Source organism: Pleurodeles waltl, chromosome 3_1, assembly GCF_031143425.1.
Source record: "Pleurodeles waltl isolate 20211129_DDA chromosome 3_1, aPleWal1.hap1.20221129, whole genome shotgun sequence".
Classification (NCBI taxonomy): Eukaryota; Metazoa; Chordata; class Amphibia; order Caudata; family Salamandridae; genus Pleurodeles; species Pleurodeles waltl.
The window spans coordinates 530,534,854-530,555,311 of NC_090440.1; the positions used below are offsets into that span (position 1 = coordinate 530,534,854).

The 20,458-nt window shown below is 46.8% G+C and overlaps 1 long non-coding RNA gene across 1 annotated transcript in view; it reads left to right on the forward strand.

Annotated features, from left to right (window-relative positions):
- Window positions 1-5,559: 5,559 nt before the first annotated feature.
- The window catches only part of LOC138283225 (uncharacterized), a 114,922-nt gene continuing 100,023 nt past the window's right edge, over window positions 5,560-20,458 (forward strand). The window contains exon 1 of the long non-coding RNA XR_011201138.1: window positions 5,560-5,687. This is a non-coding gene — a long non-coding RNA (uncharacterized lncRNA). The remainder of the gene's footprint in view (window positions 5,688-20,458) is intronic.

Here is a 20,458-nt window from a genome sequence, read left to right on the forward strand (position 1 = left end):
CCAAGTTCAGGTCTGCTCATGTATGACTTTTCCAGGTTTGGAACATGCTAATGTGTGACATTTCCATCTCTTATGTGTGAAACTTTAGGGTAAATTATTCATGATACACCGTTATCCATATTGCCCTAGTTTTTAGGGTCTGTGAATTCCAAGCAGAACGACTGGCCCCCCCATAAAAGAAGAAACTGCCACAGCACTAAAATAGCCCGAGTGTCTGCGGTGTAACAGTGCTTGATTTCGCCATCCTTGGCTGCCAGATTCCTCTTCTAGCCCTTTCTCCCCTTCCAGCATCAGAGAGTACTGCCATCACTACATCCCTCCAGGTTCCTTCAGTGAGCCTTTCCCTTTCAAGCCCCTGTCGCAATTCTCTCCCTCCACACAACATGAGCTTTCCCTCTTTTTGCAGCACTCAATCATTTTACCACCCTAGTGTTAGGATCTTGATTATTCTGCATCACTGCTACTGCAACGTTACCTCATTTTCTTCTGGCTCCTACATTGTTAACCCTCATCAGGCTGTAGCATCTCTTTCTTTACTTCACTTCATGTAACCCTCACTTCTTTTTAAAGGACAAGGCAATGTTTTCTCTGATCAGACTCCTATAGCACTCTATACCTCCAGGCTCCTGGAGCGCTCACTGGGGGTTGAGTCGGACTGAGCCCAGTGGTGGGGCGCCCAGACAAAAAAATTGGGGCAATTTTTTGCCCATCAAAATGTCCATCAGGGACCCCTTCATCTGTCCTATGGGGTCAGGATACCTCTATCCTGACCCCTTGGGTGGGATAGATTGGAGTGGGGTAGGTTGGGGTGGAGTGACATTAATTGGAGTAGAGTGGGGTAGATTGAAGTATTCCTTCTCCGTCAACAATTAAATTTGCCCCTAATTCAGAAGGCAAAATGCTTGACCAGGACAATACTGGTTGGTGTATTGACCTGTGGTCCATCATAGTCAGCCTGCAGTTCCACCTAGTCCCAGTGTACCTTGACCATAGACTATCATTGATGCGTTGTACTCTTTGGCATTGTGTTTTTCTGTACTTATTTTCTATCAAATCCTCAGAAACTGATAGCTCCAGTTCCCCTGTTGGGTTCTTGTCTTTTTGGCCTAATTGTGTTTTTTAAATCTTACTCTAATTTTTAATTCAGTTTGTGATGTTTATTGTTTGCCATTTTTAGTTTATTACTGTTTTTGTACTGCATAAGTACTTTATACATTGCCCTCATGAATCCTGTCAGCTGTGTGACATAGCTACCCTGGGGTTTAGTTCAGATGCATTGAGTGACTTTGAGGGTTCTCCCTGACAAAGGGTGTGATTAAATGTTGAGTTGGTAGTCATTCACCCCAAATAATAAGCAGATTTTGCACAATATTACTCTCTTTGTGCCCACGTCTTACTTTATTGTGCCCTTTCAGCCTGGTTTTTCTCCTCTCGACTGCCCAAGTCTCACCGAATTGCACCAGCTCAATCTGATTTTGGCATAAGTATTGGATGCCTTCCCTCACAGTAATGTCCCTCTAACAAGGTCCTACTTCACCCTGCCTATCTATTCACACAAGCCAGCATTCCAGTGCTTGTGAGACGGCTTCTTCTGAGTCTTGTACATGCCTCCCTTTTAACTCTCTCCTTTCTATGTCAGAAGGTGTTTTCTTTATGTGATGCCCTGGTCATAGCAAGACTAGAGTTGAAAAATGTAAGTGTCCTTAAGTCTTATAAACTGTGGAAGCTTCTCTTCAGAAAGTGCTCCCCTTCCAATAAGCAATCTCCTGTTGGTAGTGGGTGAAGTTGGTAAAAGGGTGAAGTTAATCATTTTGGGACTTTAAGACAGCCAGACCCGGTACTTAGGCCAACAATGCTGCAGGGTAATATCTCCTCAATCCTTGTAGATTAGCATACAGGCACTGTTTCAGACTATGTTGTGGGTCCCGAGGGAGCTACTTTGGATCAGCTCTCGCACAACTATGTTCAGAAATCCATTTCTAAGGCCCTGTACCTGGTAGCCCAATACATTTAAAGTCTATTTTAATTCTTACCAAAGCCTACTTACGTGCCTTCTTGTAACTCTTTCAATGTTGCCTGGGGCCCTCTCTCCAAGGGGACAAAAAGGAGGTGAAGGCATACATCTTGGACGGCTCAAAGAAACGTATATAGAATCTCTCCTAATGCTCCTCAAGAAGATGACATAGAGCCTATTGCTGAGAGCAGGACCTCCGTCCCAGGCAAAGTTGGGGACACTAATGCCTCTTATCGGGATACAGATAGGTTCATGGTACCCTTTGGCTAAGCGTTAGAAACATGTAGACCTGGACTCTAAGGAAGGGCCCTGTTATGAATCAATACCTCATCTTCCCTTCTCAAAAACCCAGAAGAGAATTTTCACCCCAAGTAATTTTTCTGGACTCTGTCCGAGAAACTGCTGCTTACTTTCAGGGTAGGCTTAAAAGCCTTTTACTAATTATGTGAGAAATCAAAGTTGTGCAGAGTGGCTCCGCCCATGGATACATGAGCATGTCCCTCAGACACCAGATACTGACCTAGAATTGATCACTTTTCTAGGAACGTTTATTACATCCCATAACAATACCATTGATTGTTCTTGAAAAACGTGCCAAGGTAATCTGTTAGACGTCTTGGGCTATTTTCTAAAATCCTGGCTCTAGCATTGTTGGCTAAGGAGCAAGGGATTCCCATCAGCCCTGATCTCTTGTCAGGCTGGACACACAGGGCAAGCTGCCTTCTGGGTAATGAAAACAATACAATTTCTTCGTTAAGGGGCAGGTCCAACCTGTTATGAATTAACCTGAAACAAATGAGGCTGTGCAGTCCACAGGGGTCTCGCCATTGCTGAGCCATTGATAAAGAAGTAATTCAAGTTTTAAATACTTTGACTTCACTCACCAAAGTGCAGGTGGCACCTAAAAAAGTTCACAATCTCACCAGGGCTGGTATAGGATGGGGGCACTCCTCAAAGCGCTCATCTTTTACAATCTCCCTTCAGAGGAAACAACTGATGGTGGAGCTCCTGGAATGAACTCCAGAGAGGCGATCCATTCTTTCCTTCAAGTGCAATTTGTTTCAGAGTACGTTATCATTGTGGACTCTCCTAGCTACCAGATTTTCCATCCAGGAAGAACATTTTATACATGATTGAGCTCAGATCATTCCGGATGCTTGGGTGTTGCAGGCGGTACAGAGATTTCATTTGGAGTTTTATGCAGCTCCTCCCCAGTCTTGGTAGCCCAGGCAGATTCAATTTTATCATCAGAAGCAATCATTTATAGACCTGGAAATTGCATCTCTTACCAAGACGAGAGTGATTACCAAGTGATCGCCTCATCCCAAAGGCTTCATCATCAGTGTCCATCTTGCTTATAAATAACATGGAGGCATGTGCCTGGTCATCATCCTTAAGGATTTTAACTCTTGGATCCTTTACAGACATTTCAAGAGACTTTCTAAGAGAAGGCAACTATATGGTTCATCTCATTCTCAAGGACACATATCTGGTGGTCTGGGGATGACCTTTGGGCTATCCGCAGCCCCTTACTCCTTCATCAGACTGATGAAACAAGTTGTCAAGTTCTTGTGGACTTTGTCTAATAATTTATTAAGACAAAATCCAGATCTGGTTTCTGGCCCCTCTTCAATTGTCATAACTAATGGCATTGAGAATTTCTGTTCTACACAACCTCAGTTTTCTCATCAATCAAATCAAGTTGGATTTGATTTTCTCCAATTAGATTGCATTTCAGCCTCTGTTCCTAACAAATCAGAAGATTGACAACATCAAGAAGAAGATCTGCAACGTCCTGACAAAAGAAAAAGTGACCCACTGATTGGTGACCAGGTTTGGCAGGCTTATTAGCAGCATCCACACAAGAAATCTTTTTTACTATAGAGCTCTTTAGTGTTTGAATCTGCTTGTGAAAAGTCTTTCGCTCTCAGATCAAGTTCTTATGTAGGTGGAGAGCTACAATGGTGGCTCAAGCACATGGAGGAGTGGAAGAGTCATTTTCATATTCGGTCCCGAAATAGTGATCAGATTAGGTATCAGAAGTCTTGGATGCTGAGCGAGATGAGGGGAGATAGCCAAAGGTGGTCACAAGAAGAACTAAACCTTCACATTAGTTGTCTTGAGTTTCTAGTTGGATCATTTGCAGTCCGCTCTTTACCTCCTCATCAAGCCCACAGTTGCATTCTCCTCAAAATCAACATTTTAGCAGTTCAATATATTAACCACACAAGATCTTGGATGTTGGCAGATATTGCCAAAGACATTTGACAATACTGCCTCTCCCATGCATATCTGTTTTTGCATTGCACCTTCCGGGCTAGAAGAACAGCGTGAAAGACTGGAATTCACATCTTTTCAGGGACTCCAGTTAGTGGAAACGTCACTGTTAGAAATGGGGTTCCTAGTTGGCTAGGATAGGCACCTCAGCCAGGCAGGTACCACAACTCTTGTCAGGGAAAGAGTGATACACACCCAAGATAACCCCTGCCCATACCCTTGGTAGCTTAGCACGAGCAGTCAGGCTTATCCCAGAGGCAATGTGTAAAGCACAACACACAACATACATGACACAAGAAGTACACCACAAAGGAGACACAACAACAAGTTATATAAAAATAAACAGTACTGCATAAAACATCATTAGATAAAACACAACATGTATCAGAAATACCCTGCTACTTGAGCAGTAGTCAGAACATTACACCAGTTTCTAGTACTCTGCGAAAGTAAGCAGTAGTCAGGTAAATATTATCACCAAAAAGGTACATGTCATAACAAACACATCATCATGAATGCAGAAGAAGGTAACATTTTCATTTTGTATGAGTCAGGTGAAACAGTACCATGCATGTCAATAAAAAGAACAGCACATGTACTATACAACCTCCTTGTGAGTGCCCATAGAAAGAAACATCTTTTGTACAGGAGGAGGGTGAACACACCCTCCCCCTGTAAAAAAGGGAGATCCTGAATATATGTTGGCCACTCCAACCCGGCAGGCACGACCTAAACATATTCAGGTCACAAAGGGTGGAAAAGGATGCAGCGTACAGGAGAGCAAGATTATTGCAATGAACTATAATTATTACCGGATCAACTGTAAGCCCTTTCCATAAGCATTGCTTCTTCACAATGGGGGAAGGGTTGTAACACAATACACCCCATCCTACTCAGGAGCACCCACGCTCCCCTCATAGAGATTAAGGTAATCAGGGACGCATGTGTCCCACTCCAGGAGCTCCTGCGCTCTGAGCAGAATACATGAGGTAAATGAGCAATAATGTTTGCAGAGCCAGGGACCTCTGTTGAGGGTCGCCATTCCGGCATGCTACTAACATCGGCAGCGCTATATCACCGCAGACCTCTCCTTTGGGGTAAGGAAGAGGGAGGGGGCACACGAGGGGTCTCAATCAGCGAGGAACCCCCCCTCGTGGGGGAAAGGAACTGTCAGGCAGCTCCCTGCCTAGCTGTGAAAGCTGCTTCCTCCCGCAGCGTCCTTTCTGGTCACGTGTCCCTCCTGGAGCATGTCCCGAGCCCTTCCGGACTCAGGGGCAGGGTGGCAATGCTCCAGGCGGGCCCAGTCTCCAGCAGTTGGGTCCACTACACCCACTTGGGCCGCAGCGCTGATCTTCCCCCACGTAGGGGCCAAATTGTGCCCTGTGGGCACCAACAGGTGAGCACTTCACTTGCACTCAGAGAGAGACTGCCGATAGGCTCCTCTCCACTCTTCCTGTGTCATGGAGTAGAGCCCACAGCCACGTGGACACAGGGTGCTTCCGTGGTCCAAAAATGCATCACTCTTCACACGTTGGGCCCAGGGTGCAAGGAGCGCTCTACTCACGCTCCACTCTACCTACGGAGACACCACAGCACTCCTCATGCGCTGGGAAATAAGCAAACAAAGCACTCTTCATGTACTGCTTCAGGTTCACACACCAAGCACTCTTCACGTGCTGCGGGGAAAGAATGGAGCACTCTTCCACGCTCCTGATCTGACAAGCACAGTGCTTCCCTCTCGCTTTAGGAATGTGAATGCAGGGGAGAAGGAGGGCACACCACCCAGCCCCTGTAGACACCAATGGGGACACAGGGCTGCAAGGCACAGACAAGCAGGCCAGCACAAGGGTTCAAAAGGCAGTGGCAGTCCCTCTCAGTGATCTGGCAGATCATAGGTCAGCACAGCAGCAGAGCAGTCACAAGGCGGTTCTTGGCAAGTCCTGCCAGCAGCATCCAGTGTCCAGTCCATTAGTATCTAAAAATGTGGAGGACAGCCCCCTGTACTCATACTCCTTTTGCACAACTTCCACAAAGTGGGGAGGGGGTTTCAGCCAGCACTAACCGGTTCCAGGAATGTCCCCTTTCTCCCCCAGCCCTGGCTCCAGACATCAGTAGGGGGTAAAGGAGCCCTTTGTGTAAGGCCAGGACACAGCCTTTACAGATGCAGGTGTGCCCCACCTCTACCTCTCCCAGCCCATGAAGACCATTCAGTATGCAGATGTACTCTTGTTACACCTCCACCCTCCCTGTTTACAGGCAGTCTGAGAAGTATGCCCAAAGCACAACTGTCACTCTGCCCATATGTGGATTTGAGTCAAGCTGCAAAACACCAGAGTGATAAGCACAGAGAAAGGACCACTTTCTAAACAAATGGCGTTTCTACAATGGTAATAAAGAATCCACTTACACCAGTAAGTAGCATTTCACACTACCATTTTAACCATACCAAACATGCCTATGCCACCCCTCACATATATGACAATACCGCTTAGACATATGTTTGGGTATTTCCAATGCAATCCTATGAGAGGAGCGAGAAACTAAATAGTTTGTTTGTCACTATCAGGACATGTAGTACATAAAAACATATGTTCTACTTTTTACATACACAGCACCCTGCCCATAGGGCTAGCTAGGGCCTACCTTGGGGGTGACATATGTAGTAAAGGGAGAGTTGCAGGCCTGGCAAGTAAATTTAGATGCCAGGTTCCTGTGGCAGTAAACTGCGCATGCAGGCCCTGCGATGGCAGGCCTAAGACAGGTTTGAAAGGCTTCTGTGAGAGGCGCAAGCTGTGCTGCAGGCATAATAGTAGCATTTAATTTACAGGCCCTGGTATAAGGGATGCCACTTTACAAGGGACTTACAGGTAAATTAAATGTGCCAATCAGGTGTAAGCCAATCATACCAAGTTTAGAAGGGGGAGCACATGCACTTTAGCACTGATCAGCAGTGATAAAGTGCTCAAAGTCTTAAAGCCAACAAAAAAGGTCCGAAAAATAGGAGGCGGAAGGCAAAACGTTTGGGGATCATCCTATAAAGAGGGCCAGGTCCAACATTCACTCGTTATTATTTTCAAGAATCATGGAAATATGACTTTGTATATCGACTGACTTTTCAACTTCCATTGTTTTACAGTTAGAGGCCAGATTTCTTAGCTTTGGTGACAGATGCCTCTTTTCATGATTGGACAGGTTTGAATTATGCTTTTCCCTCTTTGCTATGATTCTGAGGGTGACACTCCAAATTAGAAAGCAAAATGTGCAAATTGCATTGAGCATGCTCTTGTGGAAAACCCAGAGTTGGTTTCCAGTCCTCCTAGAATTGTTTTATCAATCACCAAAGATTCTTACATCAATTCCCACCATCCGAGGGAGCCCAAAAAGAAAATCATAACCCCTGGTTCTTCATTACTATCCCCAAGTAGTAGTATGGAAACTTCCTGGAGATGCAGACAAGAACCAGGACTTTCAGAACAAGTTTGTGGCTTTACAGCATGGTGTGCTCCAGCTCATCAAAGGTACCATTTCTCATAGAATAGATGGTCACAAATGAGCATGGAATGGGACCTGTATCCTGTGTCAGTGGATTTCACCTTTGTAGTAAACCTTCTGGCTTCCTTAGAAGAAGATGCTCTGTTTCACAGAGTGACAAACTTGTACTGATCTGCTATGTCAGTGGGCATCTTTTGGTAGCATATCACGCTGTGGTAGAACATCCGTTGGTGTAAAAGTTACTATGAGATATCACATTTTCTGGTCCTGAAACTCCTTACTTTAGGTGTACCAGTAGTTCTTAGGTTCCTTCAGTCCTGACTGTCTAACTATGAGCTGTCACGCAAGCAGCTTCCAGCAAAATTGGCCTCACTTGTTTGTTTGGCTTCATGCCGTACAGTCTCAGATATCCTTGCAACTGATTCAGCAGGCAGGTTTTTGACTCCAGGTAGTCACTTTCGTGATTTCTGAAAAGATAAGGCAAGTCTCCTACTCAGCCTTCCCACTGGATCCAAAGCCTTGTGTAATCAATTGTTTACATTCTTACAAAAGTGGCACTGACCGCCTCATTTACAAGGCCTTTGCACCACAGTTGTGTCATTTATTTTTTGATACAGCGGTGGCGCTAAGCAGTGCTTTACACTGCTCCAGTTTTACAAACTGATGCTTTGGGCCCAATGTGTCAGTTTGTAAAGCCTTGCGTCACATTATACCTGTACTAGATTTAATGTATGGAAGGTAGGTGTTCCCAGGCAAAAAAAATATGCAGAACTGATGCAGTGAAATTTATATTTCACTGCATCATTCTGAACTTCACTGCATCACAATTTTAATGCCTGCTTGGAGCAGGCGTTAAACCGATTCAGGGCTTTTGTCTATGAGAGACTTCCTCTCAGTGCTAAAGTAGTGTATTTTTTGTTTTACTCTAGTCCAGCAATGCATCAGTTTAGCATCAGAATTTCTGATGCATCTGTGAAAATGTGTACCATTGAACTCTGTATAGTAAATACAGCAAGAATCGTTGGGCAGCGCAAGGAAACTGACGCATCGGGCCTCGTTTCTTGTAAATGAGGCCCTGAATCTCTGAGCTCATCTTTCTCTGGCCAACTCCTTCTCTCTATCATGCAGCATTACGGACCTTACCTCCATGTCCTCACTAGAACTGAACATTTCTTTTCACAAATGCAAGAAAATTCTTGATTGATTCTTACATGATGTAGCAGTTTCTATGGTGTCTAAGAAAGTAAGAGAAAATGTAAAAAGTAGAAATGAGACAGAATAGACAGAACCTTGTAGAGAGAAAAGGCAAGATCATTTGATGTTCAGATTCGGTACAGATGTTAGGAAGCATGCATGTGGCACCTTACTAAGAGCGTGGTAGGTGTAGCTAGCATATGTGTAAGAATGCCCGTTTTGTCTGGTGTGGAGGTGTTTACTATGTTTTTAAGATCGTGTGGGTTTGCTTTTCAATACAAAGAGATCAAGTTTCTTCCAAAGTTATTTGGAGGATTTGATAGAGTGGGTCTTTGAGAAAAGGATGTAATCATTGCTTTCCACGAAACAAAGCTAAGCCCACCATGTACATATTCAAGGTTTCCCAGTCTTTCAAAATGGTTTTTGCAGCTGAGGGCTATAAGAAAGTCAGTTAATAGCAGATTATGGTATTTTATTGGGTGGAATTGGTGATTCCGTGATTATAACTAGAGTTACTGTGAATAACAATAATAACAATAATGATAATAATAATAATAAAAAAATTATGATAATAATAATAATGCAATTTGTCAAGCTCATGGCTACTTCACACAAAGGGGGTCATTCCGCGCCGGGGCCGGGGTCGGCGGGAGCACCGCCAACAGGCTGGCGGTGCTCCTGAGGGCATTCTGACCGCGGCGGTTTGGCCGTGGTCAGAAAGGGAAAACCGGCGGTCTCCCGCCGGTTTTCCGCTGCCCTAAGGAATCCATACCGCCATCCTGTTCCTGGCGGTTCGGCTGCCAGGAACAGGATGGCGGTATAGGGTGTTGTGGGGCCCCTGGGGGCCCCTGCAGTGCCCATGCCAGTGGCATGGGCACTGCAGGGGCCCCCGTAAGAGGGCCCCACTTTGAATTTCAGTGTCTGCTTAGCAGACACTGAAATTCGCGAAGGGTGCTACTGCACCCGTCGCGCACCTCCCACTCCGCCGGCTCCATTTGGAGCCGGCTTCATCGTGGGAGGGTGTTTCCCACTGGGCTGGCGGGCGGCCTTTTGGCGGTCGCCCGGCAGCCCAGTGGGAAACCCAGAATCACTGCAGCGGTCTTCGGACCGCGGAGCGGTGTTCTGGCGGGGGAACTCTGGCGGGCGGCCTCCGCCGCCCGCCAGAGTTAGAATGACCCCCAAAGTGTCCCAGTGCTAGGAGGCTGAATATAATAGAGTGGCACACAGACAAGAGGACTTAGCTGGATCCAAAAAGCAAAGTTTGAATTTTTTTTTCTGAATATCGGTTAAGGAGGCTAGACAAAGTCCTTGAGGTAGTGAGTTCTAGATTTTAAGGGTCAGATGACTAAAAGCCAACTCTGGCTTTTTTGACCCTGGAAACAGAGTTCAGTTTACCAACAGCTGGGCTAAGATCTTTTGCTGGGATATAGGGAGTAACCCTAGATTGTAAATAGTCAGGGCCTAGGCAGGACAATGCCTTAGAGCAATAACAGAGAACCTTAAAAGTGATTCTCTGTTTTACCAGCAGCCAGTGCCGTTTGTTTAATGCTGTGTGTAGGAGGCTGGACTGGCTTGTAGTGAGTACCAAGGGGTACTTGCACCTTGCACCAGGCCCAGTTATCCCTTATTAGTGTATAGGGTGTCTAGCAGCATAGGCTGATAGATAATGGTAGCTTAGCAGAGCAGCTTAGGCTGAACTAGGAGACGAGTGAAGCTCCTACAGTACCACTTAGTGTCATATGCACAATATCATAAGAAAACACAATACACAGTTATACTAAAAATAAAGGTACTTTATTTTTATGACAATATGCCAAAGTATCTCAGAGTGTACCCTCAGTGAGAGGATATGAAATATACACAAGATATATATACACAATATCAAAAATATGCAGTATAGTCTTAGAAAACAGTGCAGACAATGTATAGTTACAATAGGATGCAATGGGGACACATAGGGATAAGGGCAACACAAACCATATACTCCAAAAGTGGAATGCGAACCACGAATGGACCCCAAACCTATGTGACCTTGTAGAGGGTCGCTGGGACTATTAGAAAATAGTGAGGGTTAGAAAAATAGCCCACCCCAAGACCCTGAAAAGTGAGTGCAAAGTGCACTGAAGTTCCCCAAAGGACAAAGAAGTCGTGATAGGGGAATACCGCAGGAAAGACACAAAACAGCAATGCAACAACGATGGATTTCCAGTCGAGGGTACCTGTGGAACAAGGGGACCAAGTCCAAAAGTCACAAGCAAGTCGGAGATGGGCAGATGCCCAGGAAATGCCAGCTGTGGGTGCAAAGAAGCTTCTACTAGACAAGAGAAGCTGAGGTTTCTGCAGGAACGACAAGGGCTAGAGACTTCCCCTTCGGAGGACGGATCCCTCACGCCGTGGAGAGTCGTGCAGAAGTATTTTCCCGCCGAAAGACCGCCAACAAGCCTTGCTAGCTGCAAATCGTGCGGTAAGTGTTTTTGGATGCTGCTGTGGCCCAGGAAGGACCAGGATGTCGCAAATTGCGTCAGGAGACAGAGGGGACGTCGAGCAAGACAAGGAGCCCTCTCAACAGCAGGTAGCACCCGGAGAAGTGCCAGAAACAGGCACTACGAGGATGCGTGAAACTGTGCTCACCCGAAGTTGCACAAAGGAGTCCCACGTCGCCGGAGACCAACTTAGAAAGTCGTGCAATGCAGGTTAGAGTGCCGTGGACCCAGGCTTGGCTGTGCACAAAGGATTTCCGCCGGAAGTGCACAGGGGCCGGAGTAGCTGCAAAAGTCGCGGTTCCCAGCAATGCAGTCTGGCCTGGGGAGGCAAGGACTTACCTCCACCAAACTTGGACTGAAGAGTCACTGGACTGTGGGGGTCACTTGGACACAGTTGCTGGATTCGAGGGACCTCGCTCGTCGTGCTGAGAGGAGACCCAAGGGACCGGTGATGCAGTTCTTTGGTGCCTGCGGTTGCAGGGGGACGATTCCGTCGACCCACGGGCGATTTCTTCGGAGCTTCTAGTGCAGAGAGGAGGCAGACTACACTACCCCCACAGCATGCACCACCAGGAAAACAGTCGAGAAGGCGGCAGGATCAGCGTTACAGAGTTGCAGTAGTCGTCTTTGCTACTATGTTGCAGTTTTGCAGGCTTCCAGCGCGGTCAGCAGTTGATTCCTTGGCAGAAGGTGAAGAGAGAGATGCAGAGGAACTCGGCTGAGCTCTTGCATTCGTTATCTAAGGAATCCCAAGAGACAGAGACCCTAAATAGCCAGAAAAGAGGGTTTGGCTACCTAGGAGAGAGGATAGGCTAGCAACACCTGAAGGAGCCTATCAGAAGGAGTCTCTGACGTCACCTGGTGGCACTGGCCACTCAGAGCAGTCCAGTGTGCCAGCAGCACCTCTGTTTCCAAGATGGCAGAGGTCTGGAGCACACTAGAGGAGCTCTGGACACCTCCCAGGGGAGGTGCAGGTCAGGGGAGTGGTCACTCCCCTTTCCTTTCTCCAGTTTCGCGCCAGAGCAGGGCTAAGGGGTCCCTTAACCGGTGTATCGTGGCTTATGCAGAAATGGGCACCAAATGTGCCCATGAAAGCATTTCCAGAGGCTGGGGGAGGCTACTCCTCCCCTGCCTTCACACCATTTTCCAAAGGGAGAGGGTGTAACACCCTCTCTCAGAGGAAGTCCTTTGTTCTGCCATCCTGGGACAAGCCTGGCTGGACCCCAGGAGGGCAGAAACCTGTCTGAGGGGTTGGCAGCAGCAGCAGCTGCAGTGAAACCCCAGGAAAGGCAGTTTGGCAGTACCAGGGTCTGTGCTACAGACCACTGGGATCATGGGATTGTGCCAACTATGCCAGGATGGCATAGAGGGGGCAATTCCATGATCATAGACATGTTACATGGCCATATTCGGAGTTACCATTGTGAAGCTACATCTAGGTAGTGATCTATATGTAGTGCACGCGTGTAATGGTGTCCCCGCACTCACAAAGTCCGGGGAATTGGCCCTGAACAATGTGGGGGCACCTTGGCTAGTGCCAGGGCACCCTCACACTAAGTAACTTTGCACCTAACCTTTACCAGGTAAAGGTTAGACATATAGGTGACTTATAAGTTACTTAAGTGCAGTGTAAAATGGCTGTGAAATAACGTGGACGTTATTTCACTCAGGCTGCAGTGGCAGGCCTGTGTAAGAATTGTCAGAGCTCCCTATGGGTGGCAAAAGAAATGCTGCAGCCCATAGGGATCTCCTGGAACCCCAATACCCTGGGTACCTCAGTACCATATACTAGGGAATTATAAGGGTGTTCCAGTAAGCCAATGTAAATTGGTAAAATTGGTCACTAGCCTGTTAGTGACAATTTGAAAGAAATGAGAGAGCATAACCACTGAGGTTCTGGTTAGCAGAGCCTCAGTGAGACAGTTAGGCACCACACAGGGAACACATACATATAGGCCACAACCTTATGAGCACTGGGGTCCTGACTAGCAGGGTCCCAGTGACACATAACAAACATACTGAAAACATAGGGTTTTCACTATGAGCACTGGGCCCTGGCTAGCAGGATCCCAGTGAGACAGTGAAAACACCCTGACATACCCTCACAAACAGGCCAAAAGTGGGGGTAACAAGGCTAGAAAGAGGCTACTTTCTCACACTGTGCTAATAGAAGCTTGCCTCGGGACCTCAAGCAGGGTCAGAGCAGCCACATTCTGCAGACGTTGAAGCCTATTAAGTTGCGCTTGAATGTCACCCATATAAAGAACATTGCAGTAGTCCAGTCTGGATATAACCAAGGCCCAGGCTACTGTCTTCTGGGTGGACTCAGGAAGAAGGTGAATATTTATTTTGGGGATCTCAACATCCCAAAATGCTTTCCTGCCAGGGAACTGATCTGAGCATCAAAGAAAAGCTTTTCATCAAACCAGATACCCAGGCTCTTAACTTTGGGCTTAGGGGAAGGTAAAGAGCGCAACTTATCTGGCCACCACAAGCTGGACCAAATATTGAAATGCTTGCCCAATACCAGAACTTCTGCCTTCCCAGCATTCCACAGTTATGGTCCATCCAGTTGGTAACATCTGACAGTCACACCCGGAGAAAAGAGGCCATATTCTCATTATTATTGGACAGAGTGATGACAAGTTGAGTGTCATCAGCATATGACATAATGGTGAAACCATATTGCTCAATAATCTCAGCCAACGGGCTGCCATAAGCATTAAAAAGAGTTGGACTCAATGACGAGTTCTGAGGCACGCTTTGATGCAGACAGGGTGTTGATGACTGACATGGTTTTTGTGACACCTCAAAGATGCACCCCTGCAAAAATGAAGAAAGCCACTGTAGTGCATTACCACTACTGCAGCAGTTCCATAGCTGCTTGATCAAAATATTGTGGGAAAGTGTCAAATGTGGCATGGAGATGGAACATAAGAGTGGCCGCTGTATTGCCCTCATCCATAATTTGTCTTGCCAATTCAGAGGCAAGTAGCAGAGCTGACTCTGTACTGGATGAGGGGCGGAAGACAGATTTTTTTTTGTTGTAAGAACTTATTATCCTCCCAAAAAATGGATAGCTGTCTATTTACATGTTTTCTGCTAGTTTACCAAATACAGACAACAATGAAATGGGCCTGTCATTTTCAGGCCTAGATGGATCCAATAGTGGTTTTATCAACAAAGGAACCACCATGGCATGTTTCCATTGTTCAGGGACATAGCCATCCGACGAGGAGAGATTTATCACTCCACATACAACAGGTTGAATGATCTTGCACTCTGATCCAAGATAGTGGGAGAAATTTAACCTGCAGGAGAGCCAAATTTACCAGTAGAGCAGAGGGTAGCCAGATCTGTAGGTGAGATTGGACAGAATTATTGTAATTTAACACTAGTGGTTGGCGGATCGGACCACAACTCCCGCTGTGGATGACACCTGGCCTCTGTGGGGAAGGCGGTATGGAATTGCTCTACTTTTTCCACGAAAAAGGAAGCTAGTGCATTGCAATTCTCTTATGAGAACAAAAGAAAGTGAAACACTAGGTAATGAGGAGAGAGATTTTACAATCGGGAAGATTTCATGCAGTTATTAGCAGCTGTAATTGTCTGCGATTAGTACACTCGCTTCACCTGAGCAATAAGCTGATGGTTTGCTTTTAATGCTGTCTTGTAATTCACCTTACAACAGGGGGCATCGTTTTTGCACCAGAGGCGCTCAAGCCTCTTACAATTCTTTTTCAAGACAAAACGTTCATCATTAAATCACCCTGCTGAGGGGATTTTGTCTATGAGCAGCTTGTATGACCAGGGGGGCAATCTGGTCAATAGCTTCTTTTAACCAGCTGTCCAGTGGTGTAGTTTAGGTCCAGCAAGTGCAACCTCCCTAATACACTTAGTGCCACTTTGGCTTTGAAGAAGTTGTCCAAATTAGGTAGTTTGTGTTTGCTTTGTAGGCCAGGTTTCTCTTGTATGCTCAGGTTGTTAATTGGTACTACCCACATCTCTGCCACTCTAGCAAACATGGTGCATTACCACTTAACTTGATGTCACAGTTTTATAAGAGAGAGGTGGAATAAGACCTTTACATTTTGTACTCAAGCCCTCTGACATTTTAAGTGCCCCTGCAGGTCTAGTTACAATGTCATGTAAGTGTTCTAACTTGATTTGTCTTGTTCTTAGCACAGCTTGTACATGGGGCTAGTAGGTGCGGTTTGATTTGGGGCTGTGTGGGGACCTAGATCGTTTTCCCTCTGAGCCACCAAGTCCCCTGTTTAATAAGGAATGCCACTTGGAAGTTTACAAAGTCTGTGAGATTGCTGCCCCGCAGATTCTGTGTCTCAGCTTTTGTCATGAGAGTCTTTTTAGGGTCAAGCCTGCGAGTGCAAGGGCATGCGTCTTGCTTGCAAGACTCTGTTATGTACAGTAAATGGCTTGGATCCCACCTTTCGCTTACCATTTGATGGCTTGTGTGGCACTCTTCTTTACAGCCTTGTAATTCATCCCTGCAGGCCAAGCATCATTTCTGTTCCACTGTGTGGAGCAGGGACTAGGCACTAATTGAGTCAACTTGAACAGTGCCCGACGCTGCTCCCATCGTGATCGAGATACTATTTTGTGCTTTTTAACATCTAGTGCCCGGAAAACAGAAGGCTTTTGGCTGGTAAAAACGAGCCCAGCAGGACAAACAAGATTGCAAAGTTTTATTTTTTATAGCTAACTTTATTTTATTTTGACATGTTGTCTTTTTTCACTTTGTATTCATGATTTCTTTTGTTTTTGCTCATGGGCAGTGTTCTCAAAAGACAATGATTATCTTGTTCTAAATATTGCAAAACATAATTGTGTAGTATGCTATTTTCCACCCCAATCCACCCCACCTCACCCTACACCAATCCTTCCCAATCCAAACCACTCACCCCAATCCAATCCACTCCAACCCATCCCAATCCAATCCTCCCATCCTTATTCAATCTGCCCCACTCCAGTTTGCCCGACTCCAATCCAAAATAATCTGCACCACTCTAAAACAATCCGCCCCACTCCAATCCAAAACAATTTGCCCCACTCCAATCCAAAACAACATGCCCTACTCCAATCCAAAACATTATCCCCCACTCCAGTCCAAAACAATCTGCCCCAATCCAATACAATCTGCCCCACTCCAATCTACTCCACTGCAAACCAAAGCAAACTTCCCCACTCCAATCCAAAACAATCTGTCCCACTTCAATCCGCCTCACTCCAATCTGCCCCACTTTAATCCAAAACAATCTGCCCCTCTCCAATCTGCACCACAGCAATCCAAAATAATGTGCCCCCCTCCAAGCCGCCCAACTCCAATCCGTCACACTCCAGTCCAAAACAATGTGTCCCACTTAAATCCGTCCCACTCCAATCCACAACAATAGGCTCTACTCCAATCCAATCCACTCCAACCGAACCCACAACACTCCATCCCAATTCACTCCACTCCAATCCACCACAATTCCATCCAGTCCACTCCATTCCCATCCAATCACCCCACCCTACCCCAATTCATGCCACCCCAATCCAATCCAATTCTCCCCACTCAAATCCAATCCAATCCACCCCACTCCAATCCACCCTAGTACAATCTGCCCCACTCCAATCTGCCCACTCCAATCCAAAACAATCTGCTGCACTCTTGTCTGCCCCACTCCAATCTGCCTAACTTCAATCCAAAACAATCTTCCCTACTCCAATCCAAAACAACCTGCCTCTCTCCAATCTGCCCCATGCTAATCCAAAACAGTCTGTCCCACTGAAATCCGCCCCACTCCAATCTGCCCCACTCCAGTCCAAAACAATCTGTCCCACTCGAATACGCCCCACTCTAATCTGCCACACCCCTGTCCAAAACAATATGTCCCACTCCACTCCGCCCCACTCCAATCCACTCCACCCCAACCCACCCCACTCCATCCAAATTCACTCCACTCCAATCGACCACAGTTCCATCCAGTCCACTGCACTCCCATCCAATCCACCCCACTCTACCCCAATCCATGCCACTCCAATCCAATCCACCCCACTACAATCCACCCTAGTCCAATCTGCCCACTCCAATCCAAAAAAATCTGCCCCACACTAGTCTTCCCCACTCCAATATGCCTCACTCCAATCCAAAACAATCTTCCCTACTCCAATCCAAAACAACCTGCCTCACTCCAATCTGCCCCAGGCTAATCCAAAACAGTCTGTCCCACTCAAATACACCCCACTCCAATCTGCCCCATTCCAGTCCAAAACAACCTGTCCCACTCCAATCTGCCCCACTCCAATCCAATCCACCTCACCCTAACCCACCCCACTCCATTCCAATTCCCCCCACTTCAATCCACCACACTCTCATCCAGTGCACCCACTCCGATCCAATCCACCCCACATCAACCCAATCCATGCCACTCCACTCCAATCCATTCCAATCCACCCCACTCCAATTCAATCTACCCCTCTCCAATTCACTCTAATACATTTTGCCCCTCTCCATTATGCCCACTCCAATTCAAATCAATCTGCTGCACTCTAGTCTGCCCCACTCCAATCCAAAACCATCTGCCCGATTTCAATCTGCCACATTCCAATCCAAAATCATCTGCCGAACTTCAATGTTTTAATTCAAAACAATCTGGCCCACTCCAATCCAAAACAATCTGTCCATTTCCGGTTCACCCCACTCCAATCCAGCCCACCTCACCATAAGACAATCCACCCCACTAATTCCCAATTCACCCCACTCCAATCAACCACTACACACCCCACTACAATGCAGTCCACCCCACACCAATCCAACCCACCCCAATCCTATTTAACCCACTCAATCTAATATACATCAACCCAATTCAATCCACCCCAATCCACTCCAGTCCGATCCACCCCAATCCAACCCACTCCAATCCATCCCACCTACTCCATTCCAATCCACCCCACTCCAATCCAAACCATCCACTCCAATCAAGTCCACTGCTACCCAATCCACTTCACTCCAATCCACCCACACCACCCGTATCCATCCCATTTCAGTACAACCCACTTTAATCCATCCCACTCCAGTACAATCCACTCCACATTAATCCACCCTAATCCAGTACAACCCACCCCACTCCAAACCACCTTAATTACTCCACTCCAATCCAGTCCACCCCATACCAATCCAATTCATTCCCACACCAACCGACCCCAATCCAATCCGCCCCATCACCCTCTCCAGTCTAAACCAGCCCACTCCACCCCACCTAATTTCAATCCACTCCAGGCCACCCCACTTTAATCTACACAAATCTACTCCAAAACTCCACACTCTACCCCAATTCAATGCACCCCACCCCATCCTAGTTCAGTCCAACACACTCCAATCCATCCAGCCTACCCCACTCCACTCCAATCCACCCTACACCAATCCAATTCACTACAATCCACCCCACTACATTCCACCCAACCCCAATCCAAGTTCAGTCCACCCCACTCCAATCCAATCCATTCACCACACCCCACTCCAATCCATCTCACTGCTATACACCCCACTTCCTTTCACCTTAGCCCAATCCACTCCAATACAACATACCCCACTCCAATCCAATCCAATTCACCCCTTCCCCTCCAATTCAGTCCACCCACCTCAATCCAGTCTATCCCACTGCAGCCCATCACACCCCTATCCAATACAATCCCCCATTTCTATCCACTCCACTCCAGCCCACCCCACCTCATCCCACCCACTCACTCCAATCCACCACACTCTATCCCAGTCCAATCAACCCCACCCCATTCCAGTTCAGTCTACCCCACCTCACTCCAATCCAATCCATCCACCCTACTCCAATCCACCACACTTCAATCCAAGCCCCCACTCCAATCCAATCCAACCCACCCCACTCCAGTCTAATCCATTCCAGTCCAATCCACCCCACCAAGTCCAGTCCACTCCACTCCATCCCACTCCAGTCCAATCTAATCCACACCACTCCAATCCAATTCTCCCTACCCCAAACCACCCCACCCAGCCCTATCAATCCAAACCAAATCCCCACCCCAATCCAATCTAATTTGCCTACTCCAATCCACCTCAATCCTCCTCACCCCACTTCTGTCCACCCCAACCCAATCCAGTCCACCCCAGTCCTATCATTACAATCCAATCCACCCACCCCATTTCAGTTCCCCCACTCCAATTCAATCCACCCCACTCCACTCCATCCACCCCACTCTACCCCAATCCAATCCACCCCACTCAACTCCAATCCAATCCACCTCACTACCTCAAACCACTCCAACCCACTCCACCCTATTCCACCCACTCCACTCCAGTCTATGACACTCTCTGCCATTGAACCACTGAGCTCTACTCCCCTCTACTCAACTCTACGACACTGTACTCCCTCTACTCCACTCTACAACACTCCAACAAATCCACTCTACAGCACTCTACTCTACCACTCCACTCTGGCACTCCATGCCACTAACTTTTAGCCATGCTGAACAGGAGCCACACTGGTGTACAACATGGTAGAGCATGTGGCCAAAGCCAATAGCTCATGTATGGGTGCAACTGAGTGGCTTTGCCAATGCTTGCTTTATTTTTCCATAGAAACTTAGATATGTCCTTATCTGTAGTCTTTAAGAAATGACAAGACAGTGGTATGAGGAACATGCTAGTCATAAAGTTAATTAATGGCACAGTCATCACTTTAATCATTTCTACCCGCCCCACTTCTTGTAAATATAGGGGACCAAAGTGCCAGCGTTTTTGTCAAATTGAGTAATTAATCAATTGAGTCATTCAGAACCCTGCAAAACCAGATGCTGAGGTAGTATGTTTAGTTATGTTATCATTTCAGATTTGTAGAACAAATTGGGGGTGAAGAGCAGGGTTTGTTCAGTGGGAAGACTGGTTTTCTCCTTATTATGAGAGTATCCTGATACTGCAGCATATTTAACAATAACATCAAAAGCTTTCGGAAAAGCTGTTTTTCCT